Source organism: Octodon degus, unplaced genomic scaffold (genome assembly GCF_000260255.1).
Source record: "Octodon degus isolate 3935 unplaced genomic scaffold, OctDeg1.0 scaffold00019, whole genome shotgun sequence".
In the NCBI taxonomy this organism is placed as follows: Eukaryota; Metazoa; Chordata; class Mammalia; order Rodentia; family Octodontidae; genus Octodon; species Octodon degus.
In genome coordinates, this window is record NW_004524595.1 from 8,165,350 (window position 1) to 8,178,046 (window position 12,697).

Consider the following 12,697-nt stretch of genomic DNA (forward strand, 5'->3'; position numbering starts at 1 on the left):
TTCCCATGTGCTCTACCTTAGACTCACCTCACTGCATGGTTTTGTTCTATAAAAAAATCCCTGGAAATGGCAGATTCCAGGGACAACCCCCTTCTGTCCCTCTCTCAGACAGATGCTTTCTCCCTCCCCATTAAGTACTCTGCTCTTAATCTCCACTTATTCCTAAAATTCATTCTTAGGTATTAGAGAACATGAACTCTTTCCAGGTACCTTTCAGGTTGGGAGTTTCATTCCCCTACATCAGTGAAAAGAATTTACCAAGAGTTGAATAACACCTTGTGTCCAGGTGAGAGTCCGTTTTGGGATCTTGAAGTGTTGTTTGTCAGGCACACATCTGGTACCCAAAGTATGAGTGAGGTTCTCATTGTCCTACTGTCCATAATAAAACATGTTTATGCTTTTTTAAAAATGTATTTTCACTCTATTTCATCTTTCATATAAATTCTCCTGGGTTATTAAACTAAAACATGTTTATTCTCAACACATACATTTTTCCTCAGAGATCTAATAGGGTGTCTACTTATTCTGAGCCATCTCCCTGGCCCCAAGTAGGGTGTCTACTTAGGTGGCTGTCAAAATATCGGGATCTGTTAACAGTTTTCCCCAGATAGGGCCCTTTTTAGTTCTCAGTCAATAATAAGACTGAGAATCAATATAGAACAGTGAAGAAGGATTATGATTAGCCAAAGATAAAAGTGACAGAGAAAACTCCCAAGTCAACTTCTCCACCCACTGAAGATCCGGAAGTTACAGGTATAGGGTAAAAGAAAATGAAGGGTAGCTTGATAAGAGGTAGAATATTCATTTCTTTTCTGGAAATAGGTGGCAATTTTCCAGAAATATGGGCAGTACCTCTTTTTGTTCCTTTTGTGGTTCTTTCCAAGTCCTACACACAGTGATGGTCAATTCTCATGGTGCTGGGGTGGGTCATTCAGCATGAAGACAGAATTATAGCTTAGGTAGTTTGTCTGGCTGCCACTGTGAAAGCTATTTTAGATCTAACCAGCATCACCAGCCCACCTGATTAGGAACATCAAGATTAAGGCAGCACAGAAATTCAGCCAGGTCAAGTAGTCAGTACAAGGTTAGGACAGGGTAACCAGTTGGAGCTGGAAAATCTCTTTCCCACACAAGACACACCTTGCTGTCCCTGAATTTATAATGGAGTTGTCCCAAGTAATACTGGTTAATACATTGCGTCAACTTGAGAAATTTAGAAGCTTCATTAAGTGACTCAGCAGAGAGCCAGGATTCTTAGTTTATAAACATCCTCATCCTGTGCAAGAGGAGGGCATGGACAGTGTGTGAGTTCTACACCCCCAGCCCCGGGGTAGCTCGCTTACAACATAGAGTTGAGAGGGTGGCTAGAAGCCCCAGCCGCTGCCCTTCACCATTGTTCTTCGCTTTCTGCTGCCATGAACTGCTGCTCTCTGCCATGTGTCACTCTGCCTGGGAGCCAGCCAAGTATAGACTGAAACCTTCACAAACTGTGAGCTAAATCAACCTTTCCTTCCTTAAATTTGGGTGTTGGGTATTTTGTCCCAGCAATGAGTGAAAAGTCACTGAGACAAAAGTAAACTCATTAGAGTTTGAAAAATCATAAATCAATATGCATTAATATGCTTCACCTTCTGAACACCACAGCTCAAAGCATGCAGTACACTGTGGAGTAGCAGTCGTTTGCCCTGATCTCATGGCTGGCTCGGTATGGCATCACCATGGTACCCTGCCTCCAGCAGTGTTGCTAGGAAGGATCACACTACATATCACTAGACTGAGAAAAGATCAAACTTCAAAACTGAAATACAGTTTCTTCTGACTGTATCTGGCTTTCACACCATTGGAGAGTAGAAAAATCATAAGTCAAATCATTGTAAGCTGAGGACCGTGAGTATATAGTAAACATACATATTCTGATTTAGAAAGTACATGTCTAAATACAGTTCTGTCAGGTGGGGTGGCACATACCTGTAGAGTCAGCACTCTGAGAGGCTAAGGCAGAAGAATGGAAAGTTTAAGCCCAGCCTGAGCATTTTAATGAGATTCTGTCTCAAAATTAAAAATACAAAGGGCTGAGAATGTAACTCAGTGCAAAGGCGTTGGATTCAATCCCTAGTTCTCTGTTTCTGTCTGTCTCTCTTATCTTTGACTCTGTCTCTGTCTTTCTCTCTAGACTACCAATCAATGTAAAGGTCAGGAAAATAAAAAGTTTTATAAATATTTTAATACTAAATGTATTGAGATATCATGAAACTAATACAAGTTGCCTTTGGCCTCCACAATTACAGGAAGTGTTCAAAGTGGTGGTCACACATTTGTTAGTATGGCAGACTCATGAAGTGTATACCCATTTTTTTAGCAGATGCTGTATATATATCCTGATAGATACTAAATTTAGCAAGTAAGAGTACAGAACACCTAAATTGGAATTTCACATAAGAAATAATTTCACATAAATAAGAAATAATTTTTAGTATAAAAATTTTACTATAAAATTATTTAATCATGGTTGCATCTTTTTTTAAAAATTTATTTATTTGTGTGTGTGTGTGTGTGTGTGTGTGTGGCCAGCTCCGCCCACCAGGGGGCGGAGCTGGCTGGCATGTGGTGCTGGGGGATTGAACTGTGGTCCCTGTGCTTTGCTAACCTTGTTCTAAGTAGGTGCTTTAGACCACTGAGCCATCGCACCAGCCACTCCAGTTCGTTTTTATCTTGTAATTTTTTTTTTTTTTTTCAGAACCAGGGATTGAACTCAGGCCCTTGCATTTTGCCAGGCAAGTGCTTATTCTACTGAATCATCTTCCCAGCCCCTTTATCTTGTAATTTTTAAAAAATGTATTTAGTACAGGGTCTATAGGGTCTCACTACACAGATCACACTCATAGTGATTCTCCTGTTTTCAGCCTCCCAAGTGCTGGGATTACAGGCATGTTCTACCACACCCAGTTTCTTATCTTGTATTTTGAGACAATGTCTCACTGAGTTGCCCAGGGTGAGGTCAAATTTGTGATCCCCCTGCCTCAGCTTCTCAGAGTGCTAGATTACAGGCATGCACCATGTAGTAAATTTATAACTGGTGATCAACTTGTTACACCCAGCTGAATTAAACTACCATGGTGCTGAGTGCAGGAGGCCCACCTGAGGATTGTTGCCAGCAGCATAAAAGGCAGAACAGGAGAAGCTGTCGAGATGTTAGGGATGCTGCTTGGAGAAGCTGTTGGAAGCTGCTAGTTCTCTTGGGCTGTTCTACTGAGGACCTTGTCATGCTGGCTTTCCTGAAGAACTCTGGAGGAGCTCTGGTCCTCATCTTGAGCATTGCTTCCTGGCTCCAGAGGGGAAGCTTCTCAGCCTCACAGAGAAGCTCGTCACATTGGCTTTCCTGATGGGAACTCAGCTTTCTTCATTGCTGGAGAATGCTCAGGACCTCACTGTTGCTGAGGATGGCTGTGGTACTTTTGGGCGCACTCTGGTGCTTACATTGAGCTTTGCTTCCTAGCTCCAGTTCAGATCCCTCAGCCTGCTAGCACAGATCCTTCATCCTGCTGGCAAAGACTTTCTAGCTTCAACCACTGGCCTTTGGGCCTTCCCAGCACAGATCCATTAAGTAGGATCCAAGCCCTCGGCTGGATTCTTTAGTATTTAATGTGTGAATAGATTTCCTGCACTTGTTGATTCTTGGGTGATTCCTTATAAACTAATTTTATAAAATATGTGCTGTATTATATTGTTCCCCTTGCAAAAACTCCAAACCATGACACACCATCACATTAGGCTTAAATATGTTCTTTAATGTGTTTATAATAACAAAATGGATATTCTTAATCATCAACAATAGGAAAATGTTTCAAAAAAATAGGAAAATGTTTCAATCATGGTATAGCCATATTGAAGCATACCATACAGTCATTAAAAATGATCCTACATGGGGGCCCAGCCCTAGCTCAGTTCTTTAAGTGGCTGCTTCCACAATGCTGGCAGCCTCACTTTGCTGTAGTTAGATCCCCACAACACTCCAGCCATGCAAAAGTGCCCTGAAGGCATTCAAGGAGCAAAACACACACACACACACACACACAAAAAAAAAAAATTCCTTAAAAATGATCCTACACATTATTTATATTGACATAGACTTTTACCATGTATGTTAAGTTTAAAAAAGGCAAGCTATAAGACTATGTTATGGTAAGATTGCATTTTTGTTAGATTATTCTGTATGAAAATATACAAGCATATGCATGTATATAATGTGTCTGAAAGGGTATATATCAAAATGTTAACAAAGATTTTAATAAATCAAAATATGGATGTTAATTTTTCCATATATATGTATTTCATAGTTTTTAAAAAGATGTATATTACCTGGTTACAGTTTTCAAAGTTAAAAACATATAATCACAAACCAAATCAAATTTTCCCAAAAGGTTTAATGTAAATAAGGTTATTCTGTCCTGAACCATATTTGGTTTTTGTTCTTTTTTTGGCGGAACCGGGGATTGAACTCAGATCCTTGCGTTTGTCAGTCAAGCACTTATCCTACTGAGCCATCTCCCCAGCCCCAACCATATTTGTTTTTAGCAACAAAATATGAAACAATATAGTATGAAAAGAGAAAACACTAATTTCCTTGAGGTGACTTCTGGCATGGAGGATAGGAAGTGGGGGGAGGCTGTTGTTTGGAGGAAGAGTCCCCCTCTCTGGAGACAATGGGGAGACCAACTTCAAGGTTTCCTCTCTTGTCTCTTGGCTGAAGAGTCAGTTTTGATGAAAAATCTATCTAAAGTCACTTAACTTTTCCTGTGCTGCATAACCCTCTGGAATTGAGAGACTTCATTTTTTTTTTTTTTCCAGTGTGTTCCTCTTTATTCATTTTCAGAGTACAAACTTAAACTTGGATAGACTGAACTAACCCAACCCACCTCTGGCAGGTACACTCAACATGCTGTATAAAGTATAACATTCAATTTATTATTTCATTCCCAAGAGAGTTTTCTTCAGTTCATTAAGACCCAGTTCCTCTCACATGGGCTTTGGTGGAGGTCGTGGGGTGGCACCAGCAGGTCTAAATCGGGGTGGAGGAGTTCGGTCCTTACAGGCTTCACGAGATCAATTTCTTTTCTTTTTTTTTTTTCATAATTTTATTGATAAACAGATAGCAATGAGACAGTTTCAAATCAAATCGGTAGGACAGTTTCAATAACCAACACACTGCATATATTCTTCTTAGTGGTTAATTGCTGTACAAGATGCAGACCTGAGATCCTATTTACAAACACCATTAGAAAAAATCATTCTATTCATTAAGAGAATGTAACTATATATCTATCCCAACCACTTTAAATACACAGATACAAAATGGACATTCATCTGTATACCCCTTTTTTTCTAAGTTCCGTTATTTGATATTATAGGTGTGTAAACTCAGCAAAATATTCTAAAAGAGTCCAGTAGCCCATAATAGCATTGGGTCTTCTGTTTCACTGGCAATGTCAGAAATTATTGACCTGAGTCCCCCACAGCTCAACATAACAGCATGGCTTTACTTCCTATATTTCATCTTCATACTTTTCTACTGGATGGTTAAGACCAAGGTAAAGCAGGACCTATGCAACAAGAGTTGTAGCTTTTTGGTCTGAGAAGGTCAGTGAAATCCCCTCAGGATTTATCCTGAGATCCTGTACCTCAGATTATAGAACCTTTGTCAGTGTCAGCCATGTGGATGAGTCACGGCCATTGCTTGGCCAATGTGCTCTCTGTGAAAGCCTGAGACAGTGTTTTCTCTCCATGTGACTCTCCTTAGGCACACTCTACGTCATCGATCACTTTCCTCTTTGGCCCCATAATCTTCTTGATCAGAAAATTTGGGACACTACCGAGGTACATGACGTTACAGTACAAGTTCTCATATGTCCTGAGTCTTAATTGACCTTAAAAGGTTAGGGCCAAAATGTTGGCTTTCCTTGTAGCCCTCCTTTTTCTCTAATTTTGGTCTGCAAACTTAGGTTGTTAACCATCCAGAAGACAAGCTTATTGTTATTATCAAACGACTTAGGCTATTAAGCTTAACCTTACTATCTCTCTGCTTTTCAAACATCTTAGGCATAATAAGGAACAGGTATTTTTCATCAAGTATTGATATGTTGAACTTTAAGTCCCTACATAATATGATAAAAAATTTAAAAATTAGATTATATTTTAAAAATAGAATAAAGAATTATATACTTCTCATGTTTGCACATAAGTCCAAAAATCTCATCATATACAACCTTGAAGCAGGACAGTCCCACAATGTTCCTTTTTCTGTACGAGATCAATTTCTGACCACTTTGCTGTGAATGGCACAATTCACACAATAATGCAGCTTCACATACAGCTTGGAAAGCACATAACCGTTGAAGACACTCGCTTTGGAAATGTGCCTAACAGCGGTGGCCTCCACTATGTTCCGAATGACAAACTTCTTAATAGCCTTATCCTTGGGTACGCACCGGGAGCAGTTCGTGCAGTGAATAGGCTGCACAGGACCGCGGCCCTTTTTGGCACAACCGTTGTTCCTTCTCTTTTTCGTCATCTTGGAAAGGAGGACCTGAAAGAGACTGCAATTTTGTTCCTCAGATTCAACACTGTGTTCATTACAGATATGTTGCGGTGGTGCTTCTCAAAGAACTCCTGGCCCTTCTTCTATTTTTCCATACTGGATTTCACCACATCATTGCTGACCTCCTCCCCATCTTCCCTCTTCCTTGGTGGATGCTCTTCAACAGGCACCTTCTGTGGCTCACTCTGAGATTCAGCAAGTTCTTCCATCATCAGCTCCTCCCTATCCTTAACAAGCTCCTCTATGCCTACACCATCCTCATCCAGATCCATACTCTTGCCCATGTGAAGGACACTGGCCTATGAGATTGTCCCTGACCAGGGGGGCAAACACGGATGAAAGACAAAAAGGTACATAGTTTAGAATACAGGAACTGGGGGGCTTTTTGCCTCTAGTAGATAGCCCTGAGAATCTGGCTCACCTTGCTTTTATTCACTCAGACATGAGAAAAAGCTATTAGAGGAGCAGAGGATTCATCTGTCTCCTGCTCTCTAAAGGACATGCCAAGGAAAACAACTAATTCTCTGCTGTTGACTTCTCCTTAGAACCCACAATGTGTGCTCCTGCAGACACACTGCCAAAGCGGCATAACTTGGAACCTTTCTCCTTTATGCTCACAGAGAAGGCCTATTAGGCCTCAGTTCTCATTATCTGTCCTCCACCACCTGTGCAGCAGACCCTTCAAAGTCACGTTCAGTGACACACTCTGGCCAGTTTCCTTCAGGCTGAGTTTAAGGTTCAGTATGCAACATCTTCCAAGGCTTTGTCAATGAGGTTGATGTAGTGGAAGATATTGAGAACTCTTTAAGGTCTTTCCTGGTAGAGAAAGTTGGGGAACAGGCAGGGAAAGATAAAGGCCTTAATGAGGTTTCTAGCAAATCTTGACTGGAAAGAAGGAAATTATAGAAATTGCTCTCCCTGCTAGAAAGAACAATTAAGAGAAGCAGAGAGAAGTGATAGGCTTGTCACTAGGGCCCCAATACACTCTTCTCTACCTCTACTTAAGTACAAAGCAGACAAAGTGGGAGGAAGGCTATTATAGAAAACTCATGTAGGGCCGGGGAGATGGCTCAGTGGAATAAGCGCTTTCCTGGCAAGCGCAAGGGCCTGAGTTCAATCCCCGGTTCTGCCCAAAAAACCCCAAAACAAAACAAAAAAACAGGTTAACTTCTGTCAAAAGGAAAACTCATTTAGTAAATAAAATATATATTTGCAAGTTAGCAGGCAGACAGACACACACAATGATTCTCTCACCCTGTTACTGCACTAAAATGTATATGTATCCCTTCTTTTAACTGCTAACTCAGTTTTGTAAATTTTAGAGATAACACCTTGGTGAGATAAATAAGCTTACCAAAAAATTTACACGTAGGCAGTGGAGAGGGTCAGTGGCCAAAGAAGGAATCTCAGCACCTAAACTAGCCAATCAAGTTATAACAGCTCTCAAAATGGACAGTCCCCTCTTGCCATATAATAAAAGAGGATGAGAACAGAGATCCTTGAGTACTGGTTCTGGGCTCCCTACCTTATTCCAGCAAGGTAGCTATCTCCTCATTTTTTCCCTCTTTCCAATAAAGTGATTTTGTTCTTTTAAATTTATATCTTTAAATTTTTATTGGTACTAAGTTTACGAATCCTGGATAAATAAAAGTCTACCCTCACTGGACACAACTTGTCCAGGCTTGTGAAGAGGACCTTTGTGTACAGCTTGTTGAAGCTGCCCATCACTTGCTAGTCCTTGGGCTGGAGAAGAGGTATCATGTTACAGGGGAGGAACATGACCTTTTCAAAGTCTCACTCACTGTCCTTATCCCCCACCAAGGCTGGAGGCTGTGCCAGGGCACTGTCCATCAAAAGAAGGCACCTTGCAGGCATGCGGGGCAAACACCTCGTGCAGCTAGTCATGAACAACTGCCTTGTGGCCCATGCTTTCACACTGGACTTCCACATTTCAGGCAGCCTGGCCTTGCTTGCACTGTTCCTTGAATGCTGCAGGGGTCTGGGATGGCACGCCAGTAATGGCTTAGTCTTTAGATCGGCATTTACATTCACACACAGCAAAAGGGCTGATCTGTCCTTTGTGGTCTAGTGCCCCTGCAGTGCCTTTTCCTCCTGTGTGATACAGATGTGATTCAGATGAGCTTCCAGAAGAGCCCTGCTTCATCACAGCTGAACACTTGTTGTGTGATGGATCCTTCTGCCTTCATGAATTTGTGAATTCTTTCTTGTAGGCTTTAAACTGGCCTTGTTAGAACCAGAAGCCTCACCATGTCTTACCACACTGTGGATGCCACTTCTCTTGTGGAATTTATCAAACTGCCCCCTACTGGCTCTATATTCATCACTTGTTCCACTCGTCAAGGGGTCTTCTTGCAGTAAATCATCCTGCAATTTCCTGGCTGTTTCACAGATCACAGCTTCACTAACACTATCACCTGACAGCTGTTTTTCATTCACCCACGCTAACAAAAGTTTTTTCCCCTCTTCCACCACTTGTGTCCTCTGCTTGGGTTAACACTGTTACTTTTTTACCACATCGGCTCTTATTATGACAACTATAGTCTTCAAAATAGGTTGTTGACTTCACCACCTTGAACTCTGAGACCAGGTCATACCATGTCATGTTTTTCTACAATTTCTTTCTTCAATTCAATGGTTGTTTTCTTCACAATCTTCTTACCATTATTGCTCTACATGTTCATGTTATGGGCATTATTGCTCTGCACATTCTTACTACCTTCATCACCATTTGTACTTTTTTTTTTTTTTTTTTTTACTACCATGCTTTCTTTGGAGCCATGCTGGATTGAATAATACTGTAAAGTACTGTATTGCTAAAAACTACATGAAAAAGCTTCACAGCAAGTGTGTGCGGATCCATCTGCAAACACAATCTTAATGAGAGGAAGCTGTGATCACATGTCAGCAGGGAAAATGATTGCATTCATATTTGTGTGGCAAAGATGACTGAGATCATGTTTGTCACCTGGTACAGGGTTCATGGATGGAAGCAAACTTTGAGTTTATGGATGCAAGTAAAGTTTTTCCGAACATTTCTGTTCCTAAACTGAATTGTTTGTGACCCAAGGTGTTACTGTATGGTAATCATACACTTTTGATTATATACTTATAAAATGAGATTGCTATTCATATAATGTGCTATAACATTAAGGATGTTAATCTATTCCAGATAAATGAACTTCTGCTAGGGTCCTGCAAATGGGATAGAGCTGAATTGGTCACACTTTCTACTCTCCAACAGACCGAAGGCCATGTTCCTTTGCTCATGGCTTTCTTGGCTCCAAAACCCCATTTGTCAATCTACCTGAGATCATCATTCACATGAAACAAACACAAGGCTGATGAACAAACTGAGATCATTACTTTTACTCAGAATTATCACAGTCCTGTAAGCCATTCCTGACTACTCCTTGAAAAGCTTTTGCCTCTTACTTTCATCAGATTCCAAAATAGCTCTTAAAGTTAATTATACTTAGGTTCAGGGGTTTGTGCCAAACACCCAATACCTAGCCATTAATTATCATTTTGCAAGTATTGAAAATACAGTATAAGCTGTTAAGTACATGTTAAAACCTAGTCCTTCTCCTAAAGCTTAAAGTATAAATTACAAAACCATATCAATTTAGGTTACATACTACATTAAAGCCAAGGCTAACCTTGAACAAAGTTCAAGGACCTTTCTTCAAATTTCTTCCTTTTTTTTTTTTTTTTTGTATTTAGAACAGAGTCTATAGGGTCTACAGCATCTCACTACATAGATAGGACTCCTAGTGATCCGCCTGTGTTCAGCCTCCCAAGAGCTGGAATTACAGGTGCGTGCCACCAAGCCCAGTCTCAGCCATTGTCTCAGTACACCCTGGGGGCAGGGCCAGCATGGCATGCCAGGGATTGAACACCAGCCCCTGCATTCTGCCTCAGCAGGAGTTTTAGTCTGCTGAGCTATTTGGCTGGCCCTTGTACTTTAATTTTATTTATTTATTTATTTATTTATTTATTTATTATGTATTTAGTACAGGGTCTCACTATGTAGATCGGACTCGTAGTGATCCTCCCGTTTTCAGCCTCCTAAGAGCTGGGATTACAGGTGTGCACCACCACACCCAGTCTAAAAAGTAGAGAAGGACTTTTTTTTTTTTTTTTTGGCTGGCTTAGGCTGCCTTAAGGGCAGGTCTAGTGAGGCATGGGGAGCTGGGGATCGGACTGCAGTCCCCCGCGCCTGACTGGCTTTGCCCTAGCAGGTGCTAAAACAACTGAGCTAACCAGCAAGCCCCCTTATTTTAATCTTATAAAAATGTTGCTGTTTCTGTTCTAAGGAAGAATACTGAATTCAAGACGACAGTGTCCTAAGACTGGGAAATAGATAAACATAAATAAATCTCCAAAGAAAATGAAGTCAGCATACAAAAGTGATATTGGCACATCCATATACAGACTGTGACACTATTCACAATAGCTAAGATAGCCTAAATGCAGTGGATGTCAACACATGTATGGACAAATCAAATATGATGTACATGTACATTATATTTACACATATGATGGAGTACAGTTCAGTTCTAAAGAAGGACGTTTTATGTTTTGCAGAAAAATGGATGCAATCCCTAGACACAGAAAGGCAAGTATACATTCTCTGTCATATGTGAAAACTTTTTAAAAGTCATTCTAAAAGTTAAATAAAAAAAGGTTACTAGGGACTATAAAAAGGGTCAGAACTGTCTATGTGGGGGTTTAGAAATAGGGTGAATAGATGTGATCAAGGCATGCTACATGCATGTATGGACAAAACACAGAAAATCCTATTAACTTATAGAGTTAATATGCATTAATACTAATTTTTACAAAATATGTTTAGAGTTGTAATACAATTTCAATTACTTTCTGGTCCTAAATGATAAAATCAAACACCATTAGAAACTCTTTGATTTCACTTGGATTCCTATTAGGCACCTAAATAAACTAAAATATATCAAGCCATCTTAATATTTTCAAAGGCAACAGCATACTCCAAACAAAGAGATTTCTGAAACAGACTTTGTTTTCCAAGGAAGTCTTAAGTTCATGGAAAAACTGGGTACAAGGTACAGAGATTTCCTGCACAGACCTACCTGCTGCCTCCCAACATGCATAGATTCCTGTTACCAGTATTCTCACCAGAGCAGTAGAGTTGATGAACCTGCATTGACACACTATCATCCCAACCTCATAATTTTTTAAATTTTAAACAGAAAAATCAAGAAATAACAATAAAAAATTCAAAACAGGTTACTAGGAGAGTAACAACAATCAACACATTGCATATTGTTATAATCAGAGTAATTGTTCAGAGTATAAGATATAGGCATAAAATATTGTCCAGAAAATTACTAGCATCAAACTTTTCCCCTAATGAACCAAGAGAAACCAATTGTATAACTATCTTAATTGTCTTGGGTATGTATGTAGTTTTTTCTTTTAGCCTTCCTTCCTTTCCCTTTTCTCCCATCACAGTTTTTCTTTTGATCAGTTTCTTCCCTATTCACAATATCTATTGTACCTATTTGATCTTGTTTACTCTGTCAGATTCTCATACTAGGGAGACAATATGTTTACACATGTGGGTCTGATTTATTTCACTTACCATTATGATCTCAAGTTGCATTCATCTACCTATGAGAGTCTCAAGTTTATAGCTGAGTAGTATTCCATTATATTAAAAAAAAAAACCTCATCCTTTTTATCTATTCCTCAATTGATGGGTATTTGGGTTGTTTCCAAGATCTAGCTAGGAATTGTGATGCCCTCTGACTTGCCTTTGTTGCCCAGAATTGCTTTTGCTATTCTAGGAATCTTCTGGTTCCAAATAAATTTTAAGAATGTTTTTTCTAGTTCTTTTTTTTTTCCTGGTTTAATAAGGACTTATTTTAAGAAAAAAGATCCCAAACATCAGGCATTCACAAAAAATAACCCACAGTATCAACTTTAGAAAACAAAGACTATTACACTAATTTTTCTAGAGGATGCATTTGACATGCTCTCATTCACAAAAATACAATGTTACATTTGTGTTTAACAGCCCCACAAAGTACTTGAAGTGGGTGATAC

General features: G+C 39.8%; 1 pseudogene; it reads right to left on the reverse strand.

The window, feature by feature from the left end:
• Positions 1 to 801: 801 nt before the first annotated feature.
• The window catches only part of LOC105741665, a 13,157-nt pseudogene continuing 1,261 nt past the window's right edge, over positions 802 to 12,697 (reverse strand).